This window comes from Vombatus ursinus, unplaced genomic scaffold, assembly GCF_900497805.2.
Source record: "Vombatus ursinus unplaced genomic scaffold, bare-nosed wombat genome assembly UNPS02014807.1, whole genome shotgun sequence".
In the NCBI taxonomy this organism is placed as follows: domain Eukaryota; kingdom Metazoa; phylum Chordata; class Mammalia; order Diprotodontia; family Vombatidae; genus Vombatus; species Vombatus ursinus.
In genome coordinates, this window is record NW_020954585.1 from 52,246,224 (window position 1) to 52,272,531 (window position 26,308).

The 26,308-nt window shown below is 43.0% G+C and overlaps 1 protein-coding gene across 3 annotated transcripts in view; it reads right to left on the reverse strand.

The window, feature by feature from the left end:
* The window catches only part of ELFN1 (extracellular leucine rich repeat and fibronectin type III domain containing 1), a 192,074-nt gene that overhangs the window by 77,117 nt on the left and 88,649 nt on the right, over nt 1–26,308 (reverse strand). For all 3 annotated transcript variants that reach the window (XM_027874281.1, XM_027874279.1, XM_027874280.1), the window contains one exon: nt 3,602–3,767. The gene's annotated coding sequence lies outside the window, so the exon portion shown is untranslated. The remainder of the gene's footprint in view (nt 1–3,601; nt 3,768–26,308) is intronic.

The following is a 26,308-nucleotide window of genomic DNA, read 5'->3' on the forward strand; positions in this document are numbered from 1 at the left end:
TTTCTTTCTTTCTTTCTTTCTTTCTTTCTTTCTTTCTTTCTTTCTTTCTTTCTTTCTTTCTTTCTTTCTCTCTTTCTTTCTTTCTGTAAGCAATTGGGGTTGAGTGATTTGCCCAGGGTCACACAGCTAGTACAGCCTCAAGTCTGAGGCTGGATTTGAACTCAGGTCCTCCTGACCTCAGGGCCGGTGCTCTATCCAATGTACCATCTAGCTGCCCTCAGTTTACCCAGTTATAAAAATAAGTGTGCGATATAATTCCTGCCCTACCTTCTTCCCAGGACTGTGATGAGAAAAAATACTTTGTAAATCATAAAACAGGAGTGGTAATGATTTGTTGCTGTTGTAATGGAAGGCACACCATGCTGAAGGCCCCTGGCTGCTTAGAAGTCTGATTCAGTCTCTAAAAGCCTGTGGGGGTGGTAGTCAGGGAGGAGTGAGATCCACAGAAAAGGGGAAGGGTGCTAGGCCTAAGAGAAAAAACTCTTTCTGGAGCTGCCTGAACCACTGTGGCGGCCCAGTTCCAATTTGTGTCCCAAGAGAGTGTTAGGAAAAGTCCAGAGGAGAGACCTGGCAGGTGGACGCGGGCCCAGACCTCACGAGGCTCAGGTTTTCAAAGTGACCTGGCTCTATATAGCGCTCTTCCTTGATGTTAAAGAGAACTGGCCAATTAAAGACGCCCTAAGAAGGGCAAGCCCACTGTGTTGGAGACAATGTTGGCCAGCTCTAGGGGAGGCCACCCGCAGCAGGACAGACTGGGTTCTCCGTTTCTCTGAAGGGGCATGTGCCTACTCAACCAGAACATCCTTCCTTCTCTCAGCCCATCTGGACATAGGGCAGGTATCTCTTATTTTCATTCAACTCAAAATATAGAATCTTGACTTTACATATTTGGCAAGGACCCTAGGATCATCAATCTAGGGATGGAAGGGGCCTTAAGAGAGCATATGGTACTACCGATGATAGGAACCGAAGGTGGACAGAAGTGAATTGACTAGCCCAAGGTTGCCTAGGAAGTAACAAAATTGAACCCAGATGTTCAGCCTTCAAATCTATTGGTCTATGAATCTGTGAAGTGTTGTTCAGTTGTTTCAGTTGTGACCCACTCTTCATGACCCCTGTTAGGGTTTTCTTGGCCAGAGTGGTTTGTCATTTCCTTCTCTAGCTCATTTTACAGATGAGGAAACTGAAGCAAATGGGGTTAAGTGACTTGACCAGGGCCACACAGCTAGTTAGTGTCTGAAGCTAGATTTAAACTCAGGAAGATGAGTGTTCCTGACCCTAGGGCTCACGCTGTAGCCACTGAGACACCTAGCTGCCCACTGTGAAGTTCAAATTCTCTAATTTAAGGGATATTTGGAGTGGAGGGCATCCTATGTTAGGCAGTGGCAGCTGTCAGCACAGGGTGATGTAACGAGCCAGCCATGGCAGACATTATAAATAATGCTAGGTGTTAACAATAATAATGTAAGCTCCCAGAGGGCAAGGACTGTTTTGTTTTTGTCTCTGCATCCCTAGTGCCTAGTACAGTAGTGAGTGCTTAACATTTTATTTATTTGTTTGGTTTTTATTTATTTATTTATTTTTAACATTCCTTTAAAAAAATCAGTTCTATAAGTGCTTGTTGGTCGATGGATTGATTTATATAACACTTTATAGTATACTAAGTGATCTACATATGTGAATGTATTGGAGTCTGGGGAGGTAGGTAGCACAAGTGCTATTATTCCCATTTTACAGATGACAAAAACAGGGGCTCAAAACAAGTAGAGGTTCAGTGACTTGCCCAAGGCAACAAAGCTAATTAGGTGTCAAAGACAGGATTTCTGAGTCCAAGATCTAGTTCTCATTCTGTGCTATCACTGTTCCTTTCTCCTCCAAATAAGTGGAAGAAAATCACAGCTAAATGCCAGGAGAGCCCTAGGTAGGGAAGTTTGTATGGTATACAACAGTAGTTCTCAGTTTTTTGATCTTTGGACCCTTCACACTCCTAAAAATGATCAAGGACTCTCCCCAAGGAGCTTTTGTTCATGTGGGTTGTATTGATCAATATTTACTATATTAGAAATGAAAACATCTTAGTGTTATTGTGAAAATAGTTTTGACCTCAAAGACACCCTGAAAGGGTCTCATGGACCATTCTTTGAGCAATGTTGGTCTAGAGGAAGCTGAAGAACAAATGACCCCTTCCATCTGAAGCATTTCCCCATGATTTGTGGCAGCTCTTGGCAGTAACTCTCAGATGTGTTGTGAATAAGACCCGCATTGCCTGGGTCTGTTCATCAGCTGACAGAAGACCAGGCAACATATGAGGGACCATAAGACCAAGGGAGGGGTCAGCTGGGCCACCAATCCATAGCAAATAGAGTGGGAGGTTGAGGGGAAAAATGGCCCCCCAAGGCATTCTGAGAGATAGAAAAGTAGGTGGATGGGTGGAAAGATGGATGGAGGGATGATGAATGGACGAATGGATGGATGGGTGGGTGGGTGGAGGCAAGGAAGGGATGGATGGATCTACATAACCCAGAGGCAATACAGTCAAGAAGAGAGGTAAAAACCAGGGATGGAGAACAATAAACTGCAACTGCTGATTTCTTTCTCTCTGGGGACCTTTCTTTGCCATATCTACACAGCTGCAAAATGTACAACTCCTACTAGGTGCAACACTGTTGGTATAGAAGTGTCTGGAAGGCCATTAGGATGACACCCTTAGATTCCTTCTTCACCCCAGTTCTTCACTCAAGTCATTTGGGAGATATTTTTCCTTCCGTGGGAGCACTTAATTTTGTAAGAGAACCCACTAGATTCATTTTGATTCATTTTACATGATTATCATTTACATGATTCATTTTACATATGCTTGCTTTAAATTGAGATCTGGAACATTCATGTTCCTTAAAGAAATGAAAGGGAGGAAGGAAACAAGAATTTATTAAGCACCTACTATTTGCCAAGGCACTGTACCAAGCATTTTAAAAATATTATCTCATTTGATCATCACATCAACCATGTGAGGTATGTGTTGCTATTATCCCCATTTTACAATTGAGGAAACTGAGGCAAACAAAGGTTATATGACTTGTGCAGGGTCACACAGCTAACAAGGCTGGATTTGAACTTAGGTCTTCCTGACTCTAATTTCAGTGGAGTCACTATACCACTCACTATACTACCTAGCTACCTAGAAGGAGTCACTTTTCATCCAGATTGATTTTTTTCCATGACTCAGATCCATTTTGCATCCTGACTCCCTGGGGGAGAGAAATGGTCAAGGGCTTAGATAGCAGGTTCTGTCTCTCTGAAGCCTTTTCAAGATCCCCAAATGCTTCTCCAGTCATGATCTCATGATGGAACCTTCTGCCTTTGCCCATTTCTACCTGTTCTCATCCCTTTGGAATGACCCTAACTTGGGTCATGGGCTTGAACCCTCTCTGATTGCCCCCAAACACAAACCCTTTCAGCTCCAGTAGAGGTGCCTATCCTGGTTCCCTCTTGATCATATCTGGTTCCATCTGTACCACATCTGCTTGTGGACTGACCACTTCTTTGAGAGGCAGCTTCCCCTCTCCCTTGCTGAGAGAGCACAAAATAAATCATCCCTTACCTGGAAGCTGGGAGCTGCCTGATGATTTGGAGCATCTGAGATGAGCAGTCTGGTGTATATTTCTCCTCTGACGTCATGAAGAGAGTCTACTCATCTCTCATTGCTGACAGACACAGTGGTTCCAGGATTTGTGGGGCAGGATCAGGCACAGAGACCAATACTCAATCTGCAGAGAAAGAGAAAGGAAGTTCTGTAAGGGAGACGGGAAGAAAACAATGCCGGTAACAGCTCAGTCATCTAAGAGAGACCCTGGTCATCAAAATGGGCCATCCTTTGGGTTGATGGAGAGATCATCTATGAAAGGATGAGAAAGAAAACAGGACATAGCTCCCAAACAGATCCCATCATCTGTTGGAATTAATCAGTTGAAAAGCCAATCTATCAGTGGGGTAGGATGGAAACAGAAAGACCCTTGCAGACAAGAAAAGCAGGACCATCTCAGAGGAGACATGGTAATGGGAAACCTTACTGATATGTAGAGCCTTACTGATTTTTTCCTTTCTGCAAACTCCTACATTACCATCCATTTAGTATTTACCTTAGTTTATTTGACACATTTATTCTTTTTTAAAGGATATAACTCAAATTAGACTACAGACTAATTGTTGTTCTTCAGTTGTGTCCAACCCGTTTGAGGTTTTTTTTTTCCTTTTTTTAAATTAATTTATTTATTTTTAGTTTTCAACTTTCACTTCCATAAGCTTTTAGTTTAAAATTTTCTTCCCCTCCCTCCCTGATTCTCTTCCCAAAACAGCATGCAATCTGATAGAGGCTCTATATATACATTCCTATTAAACATATTTTCACATAAGTCATGTTGTAAAGAAGAATTACAACCAATAGGAGGAACCACAAGAAGAAACAAAACAAAACAGAAGAAAAAAAAGATCAAATAGTATGCTTCGAACTGCATTCCAACTCCATAGTTCTTTCTCTGGATGTGGATAGCATTTTCCATCATGAGATCTTTGGAGATGTCTTAGATCCTTGCATTGCTGAGAAGGGCTAAGTCTATCAAAGTTAGTCCTTGCACAATGTGGCTGTTACTGTGTACAGTGTTCTCCTGGTTCTGCTCACTTCACTCAGCATCAATTCATACAAGTCTTTCCAGGTTTTTCTGAAGTCTTCCTGCTCATCATTTCTTATAGCACAATAGTATTCCATTATATTCATATACCACAACTTGTTCAGTCATTCAATTTGGGGTTTTCTTAGCAGAGATGCTGGAGTGGTTTGCCATTTCCTTCTCCAGTTCATTTTAAGATGAGGAAACTGAGGCAAATAGAGTAAAATGACTTGCCCAGGGTCACAGAATAAGTGTCTGAGGTCAGATTTGAACTCAGAAAAATGACTTTTCCTGACTCCAGGCGTGGCACTCTATTCACTGTGCCACCCAGCTGCCCAGGCTCCTTGGGGACAGGGTTTTTTGTGCATTATACTTTGTATCTTCCATAGCATATAGCACATGAGGGCAATGTGTTATAGTAGAAAGAACACAGACTTAGATTCAGATCTAGACTCTACTACTTACTGGATGACTAGGGCAAATTATCTTACCTCTCTGGGCCTCAGTTTCCTTGTCCGTAAATTTGAGATTATAATACTGGCGCTACCTACCTCAGAGGTGTTCTGAGGCAGGTGTTTAAAAAACCACAAAATATTAATAAATATGAGCTAGAATAATAATGACAGTAAATGTTTGTTAATTTATTGATAGATGTTGATTAGAAAGGTAAATATACTAAATGCTGCAGGTCAAAGGGAGATCAGGAGTGGGGGATTGATCTTGCCTAGTAAGCCCAGCAAGCCAATGACAGATAAGAACAGGGGAGTATGTGGAGACAACTCCCCCCTCCTACTCCTTCCCTGACAGAATTTCCTTTTTTTTTTCAAGCCTTCCAGAGATGGGAACTGCTTGGGAGTTTCCAGAGATGGGAAATTCACTCACAGGAGGTTGGCCCTTTTTTTGGGAAGAAAGAATGAGTGAATGAAAAAGCATTTTTTAAGTCCTTACTATATGCAAGGGACTGTGCTCAACCTTGGTGATACAGATAGAAGAGCAAAACAGTCCCTCCCTGTGCACAAAGAACTCATTCTAACAGGGAGAGATAGCATGTATAGGTGAGACAGGATGAAAGACAAGATATCCCTCTTACCCATGGCACTATGACACAGAAGGTGAGTGAAACAAGGCTTCATGGGTACAAGAAGCAAACTTAAATTTAAAGAAAAAACACCTTTCTCGGACTAGTATAGATCCCAAAGATAAGCTAGAAAACCTGAAGCCTCTATTCCCTTAGGAACAATAGGCCTGTCTAGGGAGAGCTTATACCCAGCAGTGAGGAAGAACAGGAAAGGCAATGGGGTGTGGTAAAGTCTCTTCACCAGAATGATTGATGGGATGCCAGGCCAGAGGCTGAGATATACTTGCACAGGGTGGGAACAGCAGCACACTGGGAACAAACTAGTCAGGCAGAAGAGATGGGGCTGATACACGACATGGGGACAGGAGTCAGACGGAGGGGCAGGCACGGAGGAGACACTCATGATTCTTCTTTCCAATCTGCACTCGGGTGAGGGATATGTTTGGCACTAAATAACACATCATGGTTTTTAAGTGAACAATCGCACCTTTGGTTTATACGTGGGTTGGGAGCACATTTGGGGAAGGCAGACATCACTGCTAATGATGGGCTCCTCAGCAGGATCCAGGAAAATCTCTTCCATTTCCCAGTGACATATCACTGGCAAAAACAAACACAGATACAACCTACAGCTGGCAAAGGCCACACACACACACACACACACACACACGCACGCGCGCGCGCAGAGATACATGCACATGGTGACATGGCAGGCTGTCATACACAGACACATACACAGATGTAGTCACACAGACACACACAGGCACCATCATGTCAGATGGAATGCATGCCTCAGTACTCAATGTTCTGAGCTTATATGGACTAGGTTCCCCCAAATTATATCCTTTAGGCTTGTTTTGCCTTACCCAGACTATCCTATGGGGAACTCAAAATACAGTTTATGTCTAATTCTCCACAGGTGTGAGTAAAGGGTCCCTGTGCAAGCACTCAAAGTAACAATGCATGTCTGGTACAGGACAGCATTTATTTAACCCCACAGAAACCACAAAGTAACATAAAATACTCATAGCACCACAGATACAAATGATATTATTATCTTCCCCTTTCTAATATTAACTATTATTATGAAAGCCACCTTTACCCCCAGTGACTTATGAAGGACTCTAGCTCTAGAGTACTACCCCAAGAGCTTAGACTCTCCCCTAATGGAAATGAGCTTGAGGGTTGCTAAAGGGCCCATTGGACTGGTATCATTCAGATAATGTATATTATTAGGTGAGTACAAAGCCCAGTTTTTCTTCTTCTAGCTTAATCACTTCTAGATTTTTCAATCCAGAAACTCTTTGACACTCCTCCAAAAGTTGGGGTTCAGGAAATCTTACCACTTAAACTCAGTTCCCCTCTCCCCATGGTTGCAATCTCTTGGACTGAAAGGTTATAACACTGTCACTTCAAGCCTGAGACAAGAAGCTTTCCCATCTCTCTCTGGAAAATGATGTTATGTCTTCTCCTAGGGCCATATTGTTGACAGACCCCTCTGCTGCCACTTGCCACCATTTCTCAGGCCAAGCGGGAGAGAACTTATCCAACTAGGATCATAGATCTGGAGCTGGGCAAGATCACAAAAGCCATTTAGTCCAATTCTCTCATTTGATAAATGAGGAAACTGAGGTGGAGGGAAGTAAAGCAACTTGACCAAGGTCATGCAGGTGACAAATGCCTCCTACAAATGAACCTCTACCCAAAGGCTACCTTAATAGCTCCCAGAAAATGTGGACAGTCTACACATATACGAGGGCTTCTCCCCTCACTATACTCCACCCTGCAGCCCTGATTGACTCTTAAATAGGAAGGAAGGAAATAAAAATTTTTTAAGCAACTACTATGTGTTCGGTTCTGTGCTAAATATTTTACAAATTTTAATTTTGTAATTTTAATTAAATGATTTATGAATCATTTAATCCTTTCTTCTCCCCTTCCTCTCTTTCTCTTTTTCCCTCCTTCCCCATCTTCCTCTAACTAGATGGATGAAGGCCTATGAGATCCCTATTAAAGACCTAGCACAAAGGAGTGACTGATTGACAACAGCTAGAACCAAATACATCTTCCTCAAATACTAAGACTTTATCATTCATCCTTAATGAGATCTGAACAGGCCAAAATTACCCAGAAGACGTCCTCCATCCTCTCGATGAGGTACCCCTTGTCATGCCCATATCCTTCACAGGAAAATATCATCAAAGTCCCCCTAAAGGGCTCACCTCCATACAAATTCATCAAATTGATCAGGAAACACACCAATAGATACACAAAGATAGCTGCCCACAATGACACGTAAACACAGACACATGCATGTCACGCAGAGGCAAACGCAGAAATCCACATAAGAGTCACATGGAGAGAGATGCCTTGCCCTTTGAAAGGACAAGACAGGTTTCTGTAAGCGGTGACGCATGGGGACTCAAGATGCTTTTCAAATTACAGGGTATTTTTTCCCTTTCGACCCTCCCTCTCACATCCTTGAGATTAACTCAAATAACTCTCTATGTCTCTGCAGTTAAAAATCTGCCACAAAGAGTGACAAAATACCCCTTGAGCTCTGACTGGTTGAGGCAAAGGCTGAAAAAATGATTCCAAGTGGAAGGCTGAAGCCCTCTCATTCCTGCCTTTGTTATTCACTTAGAGACAGTGGGGAGTAGTAGAGAGAATACCAGACTTGGAATCAGGAAAACCTGGGTTCAAATCCCACTTTGAATACTGTGTTCTCTCATCTTAATGTCTTAATGGCTCCATGCCTCAGTTTCCTTGTCTGTAAAATAAAGGGGTTGGATTGGATGGGCTCTGCAGTTCCTTTCTGCTCTATATCTATGATCTATGATCCATTCACTCAACAAGTCTGTGCCGACTATGCACCCAGTCCTGTGTGGAGAAGAAGACATGGTACCTGCCTTGTGGTAGCTTGCCCTCTGACTAGGGAGAAAGGTGAGGCTTGAACACACACAGAAGTCTGACACTCTATCTGCCATTGAAGGAAGAGTATCTATGAGCAATAAGGTCCAGCAGAGCGACGGACCTGGGATTGGAAAGACCTGCCTAAAACATTTACTAGTAGTCTGACCCTGAGCAAGTTACTCAACCTCTCTGGGCCTCAGTTTCCTCAAGAGATAGGTGGACTTGATGACATGTAGAGTCTCTTCTCGTTCTAAATCTGTGATCCTATGACTACTGACATGGTCTGTCTCAGCTGCCTATTAAATGCTGTGAGGCTCCCTCTAGGGAGTGGATCAAAAACAACTCAGTTATAACAACAGCCTCTTATGTTTGTGCAGATATCCAGAGTTTTTAAAAAGCATTTTCACATAGTAAAAGCAGCACTGAGCTTAGAATCACAGAATTTGAGAGGTGAACAAGACCTCAGAAGCCATGGAGTCTAACCCAAACACCAAGAGTCAAAGGACCAGAGTTTGAATCCCAGCTCTATCCTTAATATCCGTGTGACCTTGGGTAGATCACTTACCTTCTCTGGGCCTCAGTGTCCTCATTTTTAAAACAAGTGGGTTGGAAAACAATTGAACTTGAATGCTGTGAAATTATAATGATCAAGATAGGAGAAGGCATCTCTTCTATTTCTTTGCAGAGGTAGGGAGCTATGGGTGTCATATATGGCATATAATATCAGATTTTTTCTTAGTTGTATTACTCTTAGTTGTAAGGAATGGTTCTCAATATTGGAGAGGATGTGGGAAAACTGGGACACTAATGCACTGTTGATGGAGTTGTGAATTGATCCAACTATACTGGAGAGCAATTTGGAACTATGCCCAAAGGGCAACCAAACTATGCATATCCTTTGATCCTTTGACCTACCCACTGCTAGGTCTGTATCCCAAAGAAATCATAAAAAAGGGAAAAGGACCTACATGTGCAAAAATACTCATAGCAGCTACTTATGTGGTGGCAAAAAAATTAGAAATTGAAGGGATGCCCATCACTTGGGGAATGGCTGAATAAGTTGTGGTATATGAATGTAATGAAAAACTATTGTGCCATAAGAAATGATGAGCAGGCAGACTTTGAAAAACTTGGACTTATATGAACTGATGCAAAATAAAATAAGCAGAACCAGGAGAACATCGTTCAGAGGAACAGCAATATTTTGTGATGACCAATTATGAATGACTTAGCTCTTCTCAGCAATACAATGATCCAAGGCAGTCACAAAGGACTCATGATGGAAAATGCTGTCCACCTCCAGAGAAAGAACTGGTGGGGTCTGGATGCAGATGGAAGCACACTATTTTCACTTTCTTTGTTTTTTTGTGGTTTATTCCTTTCGATCTGTTTCTTCTTTCACAACTATGACTAATATGGAAATATGTTTTACATGATTGCACATATATAACTTATATCAAATTGCTTACCATTTTAGAATGAGGGGAGGGGAGAGAGGGAGAAAAATTTGGAACTCAAAATTTTGTAAAAATGAATGTTAAAAATTGTCTTTACATATAATTGGAAAAATAATATTTAAAAAAGGAATGGCTCTCTGTAAGGGGTGGGAAAGGAATATATTGGGAAATATAGATGAGAATTAAAAAAAAATTAAATAAGGGAGGTGGACTAGATAATCTCTAATGTCCCCTCCCACTCTCAATCTTGACTATACACTGCCATAATCTCACCTGATCCCCACGACAGCATTGTGAAGTGGACAGATGGATACTGTGCCCATTTTATAGAGGAACTTTACAATCATAGAGTGTTAGAGCTGGGAAGGACCTTAGACATCATTTAGCTGGGTCCCACTAATTGTACTGTGGGAGAAACTGGGGACAAAAGAAATGATTTTCCCAAGGTTTATGCAGAGCTGAAATGAGAAATCAAGTCTCTTGTCTCAATTCAGAATTCTTCCAAATACGCCATGCTACCTGGCTATGTCAGTTTATCTGCTGTAAGCACAGTGGGCGAGGCTAATGCTGGTGGTGGAAGGAAAGAAGAAAAACGTTTAGAACCATTAATATGAGGAGAGAAATAAGGGGTCAATGAGGGATGAATGGTAGAATGTCAGAACAGCAATGAGCGTCCAACTCTGCTTACATACCATTAAAGTAGAGGAAGTGACATCAGCTCTCTAATGAATGAGCCTGATTGGTGAGAGGCAATGCGGCATCCCTGTTATTTGTTTTTTTTTTTTTTAAAGACTGGGGGGTGCCCTCATCTTGCCCAGGTTGGAAGTACAGGGCTATTCATGGGCCTGCCACTGATTGATACAGGAACTTTGACCTGCTCAGTTTCCAATCTGGGCTGGTTTGCCCCTCCTTAGGCCCAAGGCTTCACTCATATTGATGTCAAACTTAGTATAGACAGCTGATAGGCATACAGGTTGGAACTGCCAAGGGAAATTCACAGATATAAGATGGAGAAGGCATGACTAGACAACAGTTCATATGAAAAAGGTCTGGCAGTCTTATTGGGTTGTAAGTTCTATATGATGTAACATTGCAGCTCAAAAAAATTAATGCTATTCCAAGGCAGCATTAACAAAAGTACAATGCCCAGAATGTGGGGATCTTTTGATCATACTATTCCTGAGACTTTTGTTGAATTCTGGGCACAGTAATTTGGTTTTTTTTTTTTTGTTTGTTGTTTGTTTTTAATTAATTAATTTATTTTTAGTTTTCAACATTCACTTCCACAAGATTTTGAGTTCCACATTTTCTCCCCATCTCATCCTTCCCCCCACCCCAAAATGGCATGCATTCTGAATACCCCCAATCTGCCCTTCCTTCTATCTCTCTCCCCTTCTCTTATCCCCTTACCCCTTTAATTTTCCTGTAGGGCAGGATAGATTTCTATACCCTATTTCTTGTATATCTTACTTCCTAGTTGCATGTGAAAACAATTTTTTTTATCTTTCGTTTTTAAAATTTTGGGTTCCAAATTTTCTCCCTTCCTCCCTCCCCACCTCATTGAGAAGGCAAGCAACTCAATACAGGTTATACATGTGTAGTCATGCAAAACACTTCCATAGTAGTTATGTTGTGAAAAACTAAGCATATTTCCCTTCATCCTATTCTGTCCCCCATTTATTCTATTCTCTCTTTTGACCCTGTCCCTTTCTTAGAAGTGTTTGCTTCTGATTACCCCCTGCCCCAATCTGCCCTCCCCTCTATCATCTCCCTGCTCTCTTATCCCCTTCCTCCTCTATTTTCTGTAGGGTAAGATAGATTTCCATACCCAATTGAGTGTGTATGTTATTCTCTCCTTAAGCCAAATCTGATGAGAGTAAGATTCACTCATTTCCTCTCACCTTTCCCCCTTTCCCTTCCACTGGGCACAGTAATTTGGGAAGAACAAAGATAAGCCAGAAAAAAATTCTGATGAGGATGACTAAGATGGTAAGAGAACCAAGCCATAAGTTCAGTCAAAGGAACTGGGGGTGTTTAGCCTGGAGAAAAGATGACTTGGTGGACACATAATGACTTCCTTCAAATATCTGAAGGGCTATCATTGTGAAAAAGAATTAGTGCTGTTCTGCTTGGCTCCAGAGGGCACATAATAGAAGTAAAGAGGTTGAGAAGAGGCAAAGGTAGGTGTGATATAAGGAAAAATTTCCTAGTAATTATGGCTATCCCAAAGTGAAATGGGCTCCCTTGGGACATAGTGAGCTCTCCCTAATAGTAGGTCTAGCAGAGGCTATATGGTCACATGGAAGGTTACCTGTTGTAGATGGGATTGTGGTTCAGGTATAGGTTGGACTTGATGGGCTCTGAGGTCCCTGCCAACTGTGAGATTCTATGGTTCTGCGATCCTGACTTGCATTCTTCCCCAATAAACTCTCAAATAGGTACAGCCCGAGGAAATTAGGATTTTCTAGCATTAAAATGTTTATTAAAATTTATTAAATAATAAATATTAACATTAATCAATAATATTTACTAAAATTTACTAATTAATAATATTAAATAAATTAAAATTTTATTTAAAAGTGACTGTAAGCTCACTGAGGCTCAGGACTATTTGTGCCTGTTTAGTATAGTGCCTAGCACAAAGTAAAAAAATGCTTGTTGATGGATCGATCTCTTCTCCTGACTTGGTTTTACCCTAGGCAACGGTCTACCTTGGCTGCCCCTTGTCATGACTCTTTCTCAAGAGCGGAGGCCTTGAGAGCTCCACAAGGGCCCAGAGGATACTGGATGGTGAGACTGAATCACCTCCCTCCCCTTTTGAAGATAGATGTGATAAGGAGACTGGGCAAATCTTCAGAATGACGAATCACAAAAGCAGAGTTTATTTTGGTGTAAGAGAATTTGGACACCTGAGTTCTAATACTAGCTTTGCTACTACTTTGCTACTTGATCCTAATTTGTCAAGTCACTGAACATCTCTGTGCCTCAGTTTCCCCAACTATAAAATGGGAATAATAACATTATCTTCCAGTGACGTTTTGAGGATCAAATTTGATAATGAATATGAAGACGTTTTTAAAAGTGGCATAGTGGTTAGAGGTGATGCACTTGGAGCTAGGAAAACTTGGATTTAAGGCTCACCTCTGTTCTATGTTGGATGTGTGATGGTAAGAAAGTCTTTTCGTCTATCTGTGCTCTATGCAGCTTTCTGAAACTATACATTTCAGAGAAGATGACAATTTCCATTTGTAAAAGGAGTTTCCTAATTTGGGAGCACTCAATGAAGGGCAGCTAGGTATCTACTGATAGAGCACTGGGCCTGGAGTCAGGAAGACCCGAGTTCAAATCCAACCTCAGACACTTATTAGCTGTGTGACCCTGGCCAAATCACTTAACCCTGCTTGCCTCAGTTTCTTCATATGCAAAATGAGCTGGAGAAGGAATGGCAAACCACTCTAATATCTCTGTCAAGAAAACTCTAAATGGGATCATGAAGAGTCAGACTGCGACTGAAATGACTCAACAACAACAAAATACCAATGAAATCACAGGTTCACAGACCATCTCTAATTGTAAGGAAGCTTTTCCTTATAAAAGACTGCTTATTTCTCCCCCCTCTATTTTCTCTCCTTCTATTCCTTCCTTCTTTTATTTGTAATTTGGTCCTATTAATCTCTCTTATTTATAGATCTGGCTGCATCACTCCTCTGTCCAAAAAACTTTCAGTGACCCTCTATTGTCTGTCAAGTGAAGTCCAGACCTTTCTGCTTGACATTCAAGGCCTTCCACAATCTGGCATTATCCTACTTTTCCAGATTTATCTGATTTTACTCCCCACTATGCATTCTGGGTCGGATTTGTCTCTGTCTCTTAAAATGATCCACATTTTCCATACTTCGTATCTTTTCTCCCCACCCTTCCCTTTCACCCATTGAACTTTTAACCAATCTCTAAACTTTAGAGTTTAAAAGCCCAATTTAAATGCCACCTTCTCCAGGTAGTCTTCTCTGATCTCACTTGCTAGGGGTGACCTTTCTCCCTCAGAGCTCCCATATACTTCTCGTCATTTCTTTTTTTGATTTGAGATTGGGGTTCCCTATCTTGCCTGGGCTGGAGGTATACCAGTCACTCATGGCCGATCCCAATATACACACAAAAGCTTCAACCTGCTTGGCTTTTCCAACATGAGTTGATTCACCTCTTCTTGGGCATCTTGGTTGCTCCCCAACTCCTGGGACTTACTATATTAGTGTAGGACTTTGGACATCTGAAAAGCCAACTGCATCTCAGAATCCCTGAACTCAAAGGATTCATCAGCCTCAGCCTCAGCAGCATGGAAAACATTTCGTTTTGCTCCTCTCTAATCCACTTCTTACTTATTATATATCATATGGATTTAGCTGTGTTCTGTTTTGTCTCCTAGTAGACTATACACTCCATGGGGACAAGAACCCTGGGTATATAAACCTTGTATCCCTCACACACATACCAGAGGGAATGCAGTGCTCAACAAGGGAGGACTTGAATTCTCTTCTTCCTAGCTCTGAGGTCAGGCAATTCACCATGTTTTCCTTCCTTTCCTTCCCCCATTTCCCTTTAGGAACCATTTTATAAGGCTAGATGGCCAGAAAGAAGCCACAAGGGGCCTTGGATTATGGACTTGACCCCTATTCATTGGTGTTTGGTGTATATAAATATGGAAGCCTACAAACCCCTATGGTGGTTGTCTTGCCTGGATAATGGATCTGCCCTAAATTTCCATAGACAAATGGAAAAAAATGGGGAATCCCCCACCTCCCTCCCATTTTTTAAATGTTAAAATGTCCTGTATTTAAAATTTGTGTATATTCTTGACATATCCTAGCTTTCCAAAGGAAAAAAATTGAATTTATGTACTCTGGTACTATAAAATAATTTTGATAAGTATTTTTTTAAGTAGGTGCTTAATATATCCCTTAAAAACAAATTGCTTTATTCAGTGTTGCTTTCCAGAGGGAGTTCCCAGGCCACTCTATGGCATCTTCCTCCGTAAGCCTGAGTTAGGGCAATTCTTTATGTTAGCTCCCCATTTGTGAACATAACTCAAATTTACATAGTTTAAAGTTTGCAAAGTGCTTGACATATATTATCTCCTTTGATTCTCACACACACACACAAAAAATTCTGTGAGGTAGCTGTTATCTCCGTTTTACAGATTGGGAAACTGAGACTGAGAGGTAATGGGGTTTGCCTGGGGCCATATAGCTAGTAGATATCTGGGGTAGGATTCATACTCAGGTCTCCCTGACTCCAAATCCAGCACTCAGGTCCCTGTGTTGCCTAGATGTCTTCAGTTCCACCCACTCCTGTCTCTCCCGCTAAGCCCCTTACTTCAGTCATGACTTCCTGGAATTCCTCAGCTACCATGTACCTTCCTGCCCTTCCTTAGAAGCCTACCTCCTCTGAGCATGCTTCTTTGATTAGAGGAGAGGTAGGAGATAGGGGGAAAAAACTGTTAATGGTCTGTGTTCATTCATCTTCTCTCTCTTATCCTAAGATAATAATAATCCCTTATATTGTAGAGTGCTTTGTTCTTTTTCAAAGCATGTTCACATTCTCTTATCTCATTTGATTCTGACAATAATCCAGGGAGACCTGACATTATTATTGCTAGTTGATAGATTAAAAAAAAATTGAGGCACATAGAGGTTAGGTGACTTACTGAAGGTCACACAACTAATTAGTTGTGTGAAACTTGGACAAAAATCTTGATTTCCTGAGTCTCAGGGCTCTTTCTACAAGCCTGTTGGTCAGGAACAGATTGCTTCAGTTGTCTGGATGAAAAGTGGAAGGATCATTACTGAAGTCCCAGAAGAGCAAGGGAACCAGACCATCTCACAGTGGGGGAGAGAAGGGAACAATCATTTATTAAGCACCTACTATGTTCCAGGCACTTAGTCTCAGTAAAAATATTATCTCATTTGATTCTCATATCATCCCTGGAAGGTATGTACTATTATTATCACCCCCATTTTACAGATGATGAAACTGAGGCAGAGGTTAATTGACTTGCCCAGGGACACACAGCCTGAGGCCAGATTTAAAATACAGATCTTCCTGATTCCAGTACTGAGCAGACATGAGGTGGGACCTTGAAGTTGATAGGGGTGGTGATGGGGAGACCATTAACACAAGAACTTAGCCTTAACAGTGGTCCTGATTTCATGGCTAGCATCCCAGATTTGGCGTCGCTACTCTTCCCCAAATAAAAATAGCTGATATTTATGTCAAACTTTACCAAGAAAGCAATTTTAGATAACGTTATCTCATTTGACCCTCACATGAGATATGTCAGGCATGCTCATAATAATTATCAGATCATAGATTTAGAGCTAGAAAGAGAATTTGAGGTCTTTGAGTACAATCCCCTCGTTTTACAGAGGAGGTAACTGAGGCCTAGAGAGATATTAAGTGACTTGCACAGCATCACCTGGCGAGTGTCTAAGAGCAGGATTTGAACCTGGGGCCTGCTGACTGCAAGTTCAGGGCCCTGTATGTACACTACATACATCATATTGCCTCTTGTGATACTGTAACATTGAGAAAATGTCTTCTCCACAACTACCCCAGGAACCAAGCAATGTTGTTACATCAAACGCTCAGAGTTCCATAGAATTTGAGGAGTACTCAGATGGTACTTGGGCAGCTAGACTATTCAGGGATCCTTCCACAATAGCATTGCTACTTCCATCCTGGAAAAAAAAAAAGGAAGCTGAAAGCAACCATAGCAAAGGAACCTGCCAGGGTGAGCAAGTGTGTGCAAATAGACTAAATGAGTGACGTGTAATTACTTAAAATTGTTAGTTAGCAGTGGATGTAAATAACCAAAAAAAATGTAGGGAAGGGGGAAAAGATAGTTAATAAATTAGAGTTAATTACTTAACAGCTAATTGAAATAATAATGGGTCCGATTTGAATATGCTAATACCATGGAACCTGACATGAAAAGGTAATTGAAATAAAAACAGGGCGAACTTAAATGGTGCCTTGAATCTGTCAAAGGCAAGTGCTGAGGAGGAGGCGGGAGGAAGAGACCTGAATGAAAACCTCCTTAGCCCAGCTTCCTATAGGCTGGAGGACTGCACGCCTCAGGGGAGGGCTGAGCGTCCAGCCAATCAAATGAGGGCACTTGGACCTGAAGAAAGATTTTGTAGACGGGAGAAGGGAATGGGACGTGCCTAGCTTTGGAAATATGCACTTTCTTAGGAAGGAGTGGGAAAAGAATCCCCAGAGATGGATTGCAATCTTCCCCCCCCCCCCCCCCAGCTTTTCTAATTCAATGACCCTCCACTCTATCCTTGGCTGGTCAGCACACAGACCCCCTTTGCCCTACCATGTCATGTTTATTCCTTTAACGAATGAACATTTGGTTAGTAAGTGCCTAATAAAAATGGTAGCTAGGATTTGTATAGCATTGTAAGGTTTGCAAAACATTTTACATGTTACTTCCTTAGGCTCTGTGCTAGCACAGAGGTACAAATAAAAGAAGGAAACAACTCCTAGTCTCAAGGTTGAATGAATGAATGGAAAGTACTTAAAGGCGATAAACACTGGGCTAGGCACTGGAGGAAAGGAAATAAAGGAAGGAAGGAAACAATTTCTAGCCTCAAGAATGGATGAATGGATGGATGAATGAAAAAGCACTTAAGATGACAGGCCCTGGGCTAGGCACCTGTTCTCAAGCATTCTAATACAATCCTAATCCTTGTTGCTGTTTAGTCTTGTTTCACTCTGTGACCCCATTTGGGGTATTCTAGGCAGAATAGTGGAGTGGTTTGCCATTTCCTTCTCCAGCTCATTTTTTTTTTTATAGATGAGGAAACTGAGGCAAAGAGGGTTCAGGGTCACACAACTAGTGAGTGTCTGAGGCCAGATTTTAACTCAGGAGGATGAGTCTTTCTGACTCCAGGCCTGGCACGCTATCTACTTCACCACTTAGCTGCCCCAATATAATTCTAGGCTATTCTGATTACTGGTCCCCTCAGAGGAAAGATTTTCCCTGCCTCTCCTCTTCTAATACATCCTTCAGCCTCTAATTCTCATTTCATATCCTTTGGGAAACTTTTCCCATTCTCCTCCAGGAGAGAGCTCTAGACCTAAAGAGAGAAAGACTTAGGTTCGAAAATACTTATTAGCAGTGTGACCTGGGCAAATCATTTAATGTCTCTGGCCCTCAGTTCACAGAACCGAATAAAGCCATAGGGCCCCAAGTATGGGAAAATCTTGGAGAGGTCATTCAGGTCATAACAGATATTAGTTAACCCAGCTTCCTTTCCCACCTCAGGTTAGATCATAGGATTTTAGAAAGGATCCTTATAGGTTGCCTAAGCCAACCCTCTCATTTTTTAAATGTGGGAGTTAAGAAGGAACTTGCTCAAAGTCCAGAAGACCCCATTTTGTGGGGTGGGGTGGGGCAAGAGAGGAGAGCTCATGGGGGATTAAGAGAGTACCATTGATAAGGCAGCTAGATGGAAGAGCACCCAGCCTGGAGTCAGGAAGACTCCTCCTCCTGAGTTCAAATACGGCCTCAGACATTTTACTAGCTGTGTGACCCTGAGCAAGTCACTTCACCCTGTTTGCCTCAGTTTCCTCATCTGTAAGATGAACTGGAGAAGGAAATGGCAAACCACTGCATTATCTCTGTTGTAAAAACCCCAAACGGCATCCTGGAGAATTGAACACAACTGAATAATAACGTTGATGAGGGTATCAAACACAAAGGGAAAGGAAAAGGAGGAAGAATGAAGGAAGAGTCTAAGCATGAAGGGAAGATGAATGAAGCCTCTGGACCTCAGTTTCCCCATCAATAAGAGTTGATTAGGAGGTCTCTCAGGTCCCTTCCAGCCCTAGCAAGCTATGAGACTGAATCTAAGCACAGACAAGAGTCAAACACAGGTCCTTTCTTCAGCTGTTAAAGGATGGACTTGAACAAGATGATCTTTTAGGTTGTGTTTAGTTCTAAAACTTTATCATCCTAAGACTCTATGATTACCTGAGGCAAGGGCCTTAAAAAAAAAAAGAGTGAGGGTCAAGATTTGATTGTGGGGAATTGAAGGAATTTCAACTTGGCTCTCAAAGAAATCTTTCTCGAACTCTCCTCCACTTCTGAGTCTCAATTTTCTCATCTATAAAATGAAATGAGTAATTGTTTTTCACAGTGACCTGGCAAGAATCTCAGAGTGCTGCCCAAGCTCCAAAATGCCTTGCTTTGAGGGCAGAAGAAACCAAAGAGTTCAAGGAGTCAGAAGGCCCTAGGGAGAGACTAAAGAGGGGAATCAAATGAAGGAGGGAGAAAAGGCAAAGGGAACAAATCAACGAAATGAGAGAGGGATAAGGAAAACAGGAGAGGGGAGAAAGGAGAGAGTGTACAAGAAAGCTGGAGAGATGGTAGCAGGAGGGGACAGAGAGGAAGAATGGATGTGGCGCAGGAAGAAGATAGAGAGCTTACAGGCTTGACAAACCCCCAGTGGTTGCAATTACATGAGTCTGCTGGGCTAGAAAATCTGCTTCAGGTCATCAGATTCATGTCATTCCAATTAAGATAAGAACCATCTCTTCCTTCCCACTCAAGGGTTGGATCCTATATAAGACAGGCAGTGGGTGATACAGCAGCCTGGGCTAGTGTCAGCCAGGGTTCAAAATGCCCTCATGAGAGAAGCTATGGGTGGAAGGGAGAAGCAAAGGCAACCCTCCGTCCCTAGAAGGCACGTCTGCTCTCAAGACCACTCCGGGCTGGAGTGCTGGAAGGGGAGAGGTGAGGAAGGGTCAGAGAGCAACTCAAGGAGCCTCCCTCCTCAGTGCCACTGGGAAGAATGCTGGTATAAGAGGCCTTTGTCCATAGAACGCCCTCTCTCCCTCATGCCGACAAAGCTCATGGAGATGAACCCCAGGGCTGGATGGAATACAGAGGCTCTTGGCTCCTCTGGCGCCCTGGCTCATATTTCATTTTCACCAACTATGTTGATGATCCTGTTAGCCTTGGTATGCTGGGTATCATGTCCATAACTGTATACCTGACCTCCAGAAGTTTCCAGTCCCTGGTGGCATCACACATACAGACAACCTGTCATTGTTAACGATATCCATGACCACACAAACCTTCCATTAACATGTTTTTAAAAGCAGGTATATTTGCTTTTGTTATGATTCATAGAATCATAGGGTCACAGAGATGAAAAGACCCTTAGCGGTCATCTAATTCTACTCCCTCATTTTACTGTAGAGGAAGCTGAGGCCCAGAGAGGTTAAATGACCACCTAGTAAGTTGCAGAGTCGGAATTTGAACCCAGGGTCTCTGACTCCAAATCCAGCCCTCTTTCTACTATACATGGTGTGACTATCTGAACAGGTTCACATTGGCTGAAACCAATCTGGAGATGGAGGTGGTGGTGGGGGGAATGAGTGCTAGGGTTTGAGGGAAAGTGAAGCCCTCATCCTGGCTCACTGAGGATGAGAAGACTTCCCAGAGGAGGAGAGGTTTCCTTAGACCCAGAAGCTCTTGAATCGTTACACTATCATCAAACTGATGCCCTGCCTGGAAAGTGGGGTCAAAGAGCCTGCCACTCTGGCCTGCTCTGGAAATCTGGTTGAACCAAACATGAGACACACATGAGACACTATTCTGATTATACAAGCTGAGAAGTTCCTTGATCTGCTCCAAAGAAATTCTGATTTCTCACCAGAGTAGGAGATTTTTTTCCCTGATATCACTGGAATTCCTTTCCAAAGTCCATGGCTTTGGCTAGCTTTTTCATCAATTTAACCCTTTCCATAAGGAAGTAAGTTCCTGATAGGTCATAAATCATACTCCTTCTCCCTCACTGTTTGCTTAGGGGACCCCATGAGACAAGGCCTCTTGGTGCCTGATTTTCCATTTAATCTGTAAAGAAAGGCACTGTTAAGAAGAAGTTCTGACCATAATTTTTTCCAATGTCCTGGGAAAAAGGGGATACCCCCTATGTTCCAGGAACCATGCTAAGTGCTTTACAAATACTATCCTATATGATTCTCACAACAATCCTTCCAGGTAGATACTGTCATCATGAGGACACTGAGGCAAACAGAGGTTAAGTGACTTGTCCAGGGTCACACAACTAGCAAGTATCTGAGGCTGAGACTGGATCTAAACTCAGATCTTCTGAACTCCACGGCAGCTAGGTGGCTCGGTAGATAAAATGCCGGGTCTGGAAGTCCGGAAGAATCATTTTCCTGAGTTCAAATCTGGCCTCAGACACTTACTAGTTATGTGATCCTGGGCAAGTCACTTCACCCTGTTTGCCTCAGTTTCCTCATCTGTAAAATGAGCTGGAGGAGAAAATGGCAAACTACTCCAGTATCTTTGCCAAGAAAACCCCTAAATGGGATCACTGAAAAATGATTGAACAACTTCCTTACTTCTGGCCTAGCACTTTATCTACCATGGCACCAGTTGCTTCCTTTCCAAGAAAGAGACCCTGCTCTGCAGAAGAGGCTCAGATTCTGATTCAGACTCTGCCAGCTCACCAGGTGCGGTGACCTTGGGAGAGGCCCACAGTCCATCTGAGCCTGTTTTCCCACTTACTAAATGCTGATACTAATACCCACACTATCTACCCCACAGGGTGGATGGGATAATGGATGTGAAAACGCTTTGGAAAGTATAAAGTGCTACCCACGTATGAGTTCTTATTAGAGTTATGATCTCGCCTGTAAAATAATCCTCTGCAATACAGAAACCAATAGATAGGCCCTATGCTAAGTGTGATCTGAGCTATAGCCTAAGTGTGGAGGAGACAAAGAATAACCCTGGGGATGTGGATGGGGATGGGGTCTTTAGCCAGTCAGTCGAAAACTGTTTATAAAGCACCTACTATATGCCAGATACTGTACTACAAACTGGGAATATAAAAAGAGGCAAAAGACAGTCCTTGCCCTCAAGGAGCTTACAATCTAAAGAGGGAGACAACACACAAACATTTTTTTAAAAATGCAATATTCAGGGGCGGCTAGGTGGTGCAGTGGATAGAGCTCCGGCCTTGGAATCAGTAAGACCTGAGTTCAAATCTGGCCTCAGACACTTGACACTAGCTGTGTGACCCTGGGCAAGTTACTTAACCCCAATTGCCTCACCAAAAAAAAAGCAAATGAATAAATAAATAAATAAATAAGCAATATTTAGGATAAACAGGAAAAAATTTAAGAGAGGGAAGATGCTAGGATTGAGAGGAGTTGGGAAAAGCCTCCAATAGAAGATGAGATTTTAGTTGATACTGGAAGGAATCCAGTAGGCAGAGATGAGGAGGGAGAACATTGTATGCATGGCGGACAAGCAGAAAAAATGCCTGGAGTGGGGAGAGGGGTGTCTAAAAAATAGGCAAATACATTTATCACTTAGTCTTACCCCTTCATTTTACAAAAGAGGAAACTGAGGCTCAGAATGGTGGAGGGAGTTGTATATATGGCAGAGTCAGGACTTGGACTTAGCCCTTTCAGTCTAGTGCTCTGGCAGGGTTAGTGAAAAGAGTGAGGGGTGAGGTAGAGTCAAAAGACTTGAGGTCAAATTTGACCTAACTTCTTTCCTCAGTTTCCTCATCTGTAGAATAACCTCTAGTTAACCTCTGAGTGCTCTTCCAGCTTTAAATCTGTGATTCTGTGAAGGAAATTGTTGTATTAGTATAGTGGAAAGGGTACTAGAACTAGGGTCAGAGATGGCTGTTGTTCAGTCATTTTAGTCGTGTCCAACTCTTTGGGACCCCATTTGGGGTTTTCTTGGCAAAGATACTGGAATGGTTTGCCATTTCCTTCTCCAGCTCATTTTACAGATTGAGGAAGCTGAGGCAAACAGAGTGAAGTGACTTGCCCAGGGTCACACAGCTCGTAAGTGTCTGAAGCTGGATTTGAACTCAGGAACACAAGTCTTCCTGACTCCAGGCCTGGTGCTCTATGCACTATAGCGCCACCTAACTGCCCCATACAATCAGAAGAGCTGGGTTCAAATACCAGCTCTGCTACTTAGTAGTTGTGTGATTTTGGGCAAGTCAACCTCTCTAGTCCTCTGTTTCCTCACTTGTAAAATGAGAGGGTTGTACTAGGTAACCTCTTAGGCCCCTTCCAGCTCTAAATCTATGACCTGTGCATGAGATGGGGAACCAGGTGGCTCACTGGATAGAGCTCCTGGCCTGGAGTCAGGAAGATTTATCTTCCTGAGTTCAAATCTGGCCTTGGACGCTTACTAGCTGTGTGACCCCGGGCAAGTCACTTAACTGTTCGCCTCAGTTTCCTCATCTGTAAGATAAGCTGGAGAGGAAAGTGGCAAACCATTCCAGTATCTTTACTAAGAAAACCTCAAATGGGGTCACAGAGAGTCAGACATAACTGAAACAACCAAACAACAAAAATGTAGCAGATTAGACTAGCCTCTGAGATCCCTTCTAACTCTTGCCCCGCCATCTCGTGATCTTCTTCCATACCATGCTGTCACTCATAACTGCTCTACTAAAGGCATTTTAAATGGCTCCATCTCTGAGGCAGAGGTTGGGTTTAAGGGTGAGGGGCAGCCTATGGAGAATGGGAGAGGGCCAAGGACATGAATGGAAAGGAAAATGCAGTAATACAGTTCTACCCTCAACTCAGTAAAACATGGCGTTGCCTGGGCACTGGGTCGCCAGTCCTGCCACTGAGGGAGAAATTCTGACCAATGGACACTTACAAGATGCAGAGGTCAGCCTTAATCTTGGTGTAATTTTTTCTTTAAAGAGCTCTTAATCTAGATCTCTGAAATCCCAACTTCAGCACTTAATAGCTTGGTGACCCTGGTCAAATTATTTAGCTTCTCAGAACCTCAGTTTCCTCATCTGTAAAATGGGTATAATAAAGCTTGCTTTACAGGATCTTGTGAGGAAGCTGATATGTAAAACTGAAGTCATGCTTTTATCAGTTGGGGGGACTGTTGTGCTGTTACACCTTAACTGCCTTTCTACTAGAAAGTGACTGGTATATCAAAATAAAAAAATAACAATAAAATATTAAAAACTCCTAAAATGTTGCAGAAATATGGCTTATTAATTTAAAAATGTTATCTGAAGAAACATTGAAGAGGAACTGCACACACTCCCTCCCTCCCCCAATCCCAGAACTCAAGGGTCATAGAAAGTGAAAAGGCTCATGGATAAAAATCACAGGCTCAAGAATGGTGAGCAGATTACTCAGCAGGACAGCTTTTTTGACTTTCCACAGCCCTTTAGCATCCATGATCTCACCCTGCAGAAGCTTCCACATTTAGAAAGTAAAACAGTGGGGTAAGAGTCCAAAGACTTAGGTGTCTTAGTTCTGGCTGGTTCTAGCTACCAGACCTTGGACAAGTCATTTCCCTCTTTCTGGTCTTCAGATTTCTCCTCCTGTATAAAATAATGAACACAGACCAAATAATCTCTAGGATCCCTTCCAGCCCTAATATTCTGTGATTCTAAGGAGGGCTGTTCTTCCTGGTGAGGAAACTGAGGGAGGGACAGGGTGAAAGTGGGGGAGGGGGGTGAAGACCAGAGTTTAAGTGACTCAAGGACTGGGAGCCGTGAGCAGAACTCAGGTCTCCTGCCTCCTATTTAGGGACAGGAAAGGACAGTAGGAGTCACCTGCTCCGAACCCCTTCTTGCACAGATGAAGGCAAGGGCGATTCAGGCCTGAAGTGACTACCTGGAGACACAGGGCTAGAAAAAAGAAGGAGGGGGGTGACCCTTTCTCCCCGCTCAGTGCTTGGTCCCCAGCCTCACTCACCCACCCACCCACCCACCCAAGACTTGTCTTGGGCTGAAGGAGACTCCTTCCCTCCCTCCCTCCTGTAGTGGCAGACACCTCCCCAGCAGGCGAGCCGAGAGCGAGCTCGGCTTTTGTTTTCCTGCTGGGGAAGCAATTAGTCGTGCCTTCCCACTCAGGTTGGCCGCGGCGGGCGGCTGAGCTGAGAGTTACGGTGAGTAATCCTGCCCAGTCATCATTCGGCCCTGGCAGAGGAGGGGGTAGGTTGAGGGGGAAGAGAGGGTGGGGCGTAGAGAAATATCCCTCTCCCCTTCCAGGGCCCAGGCAGGAAAAACTCATCGAATTGCAAATGCCCAGGCAAAAGGGGGAAAGAGACCAAACTTGACATTTGCATTTCAAACACTTATATCAGCAAAACAAATAACAGTAATTATACCATTTGCATATTTTGTTAAATGATTGTTTAGCGAGGTGGGGAGAGGGTGTACAAGCCCAAGGAAAGCGCTGATGCCAGCAGCCAGGCTAGGCGGAACAGCTGTTCCCAGGCTCCCCAGGTCTGGCGATGCTTTCGCAAAAATGGTGTGGATTCTAAATTGTTGGGGGTGGGGTGGAGGGGAGAAAGAAACGGAAGAAGCAACAGCGGCTGCTTCCCCCCCCCCCCCGGGGCAAAGGGATGGAGTCAGCTTCACATCTTGAGCTGGTGGGCGGTCTTGGAGGTCCAACCCCTTCAAATTTTTTTTTTTAAACACATGAGTAAACTGAATCCTAGGGAATTTAGGTGACTTGGCCACTGTCACACAAGTTGAGGGAGTTGGGATTTGAACCCAGGTCCTAAGACCTCCCCACAATCTCAGAGCTGAAAGAGACCTAAATCACCTAGTCCAACCACGTCATTTTACAGAGGAAAAAAACTGGCCCAGAGGGGGAAATGACTGGGCTGAGGAAAGTGGTAGAAATAGGATTTGAATCCAGAATAAGGTTTTTCATACTAGTTTCCCACCCTCCCCTCCAACACGACCACAGATTGCTTACCTGTGGCAAAGGAGCTCTACTTTGACAGAGTGTGTGCCATTCTGCTCCCCCAGCCCCACTCACCACAAACTGCCTCTCTTTCCATCCCATCAGAAGGAAGCGTCTCCATCTCCACCTCCCAGCCTCTACTCCTTCCCATTTCCACAGGACTTTGTGTTCAGCTACTAAATCCATGCCCCACTCCCCTGCAGATATTCTGCCTCAGTTTCCTCATCTGTATAAAATGAGCTGGAGAAAGAAATGGCAGACCACTCCAGTGTCTTTGCCAAGAACGGGGGTCACAGAGTGGGACATGACTGAAAAATGACTGAACAATAAAAAAGTCACTTGACCCTGAGGTCTATGGGGTCCATGGGGTCCCGAAGAGTCAAACATGACTATAAAATGACTCA